The sequence below is a fragment of the Hetaerina americana genome, unplaced genomic scaffold (genome assembly GCF_022747635.1).
Source record: "Hetaerina americana unplaced genomic scaffold, ioHetAmer1.1.p SCAF_55, whole genome shotgun sequence".
Classification (NCBI taxonomy): Eukaryota; Metazoa; Arthropoda; class Insecta; order Odonata; family Calopterygidae; genus Hetaerina; species Hetaerina americana.
Window position 1 is genome coordinate 2,711,489 of NW_027287150.1, and position 939 is coordinate 2,712,427.

A 939-nucleotide genomic window follows, 5' to 3' on the forward strand; every position below is an offset into this window, starting at 1 on the left:
CTTTTTCATTACATTTCCCCAACACTCGTTTAATGAAGCAGAGTTTCTTTAAAGCGGATCCGCATATTTTCCTGTTATGTGCTCCCCATGAAAGGCGCGGTGTTAGAACTACCCCCAAATATTTAACTTGATTGGCCGTAGTTAGTAATGAACCGTCTGTTTCGTAGTATGTCCTGTTCGCCACTTCCTTTGTTCCAAAATTTCAAAACTGCGCACTTGTCTTTATTAAGAATTAATCCCCATTTCTTGTTAAATATGGAACACTTCACGATTTTGCGTGTCATACTTGCGCAGGGGCCATGATAATATTCTCTGTATCGTATTGCGAACTAAGTACGCCCATCGGTACCATCATAAGAACGAGTCCAGCGCCATACCCACCTTACGGTCTACCTTATATAAATTCCAAAGAAACTGCGGGAGATGCCGCAACAGTAACTTTTAACGGAGTCATCCGCTAATGTGCATTTTAATGCAACAATTTCAGAGCGTAAAAATCATTCGCCTTGACTGGGACTCGAACCCAGATCCCTCAATATCCGGTCGAGTGCTTTAGCCACTTAAGCTACCGAGGCGTCCTCTTAAGTTTAAGACTTAAGTCGTCAGAGTTTAAGAGGACGCCTCGGTAGCTTAAGTGGCTAAAGCACTCGACCGGATATTGAGGGATCTGGGTTCGAGTCCCAGTCAAGGCGAATGATTTTTACGCTCTGAAATTGTTGCATTACCTTATATAATTCTACGTCTCCCCTAACGTATAATGGAACAGTTAGGAGGGACGAAGAGTTTGCCAGGGTACACTGTAGACGTTAACACTGCTGACGGAAGATTTAGTGTTGAACAGAGTGTATTTTTAAGAGGTTTTTGCGCTAAAGTAATTGAGGAAATTAGGAATTTGGTGAAGTATATCTTGAGGACTTACTTCCATTTTCGGGTTAGGTT

At 42.3% G+C, this 939-nt stretch overlaps 1 pseudogene; it reads right to left on the reverse strand.

Annotated features, from left to right (window-relative positions):
• Positions 1-249: 249 nt before the first annotated feature.
• LOC139694805 (U6 spliceosomal RNA) lies at positions 250-349 on the reverse strand (annotated as a pseudogene).
• Positions 350-939: the final 590 nt, after the last annotated feature.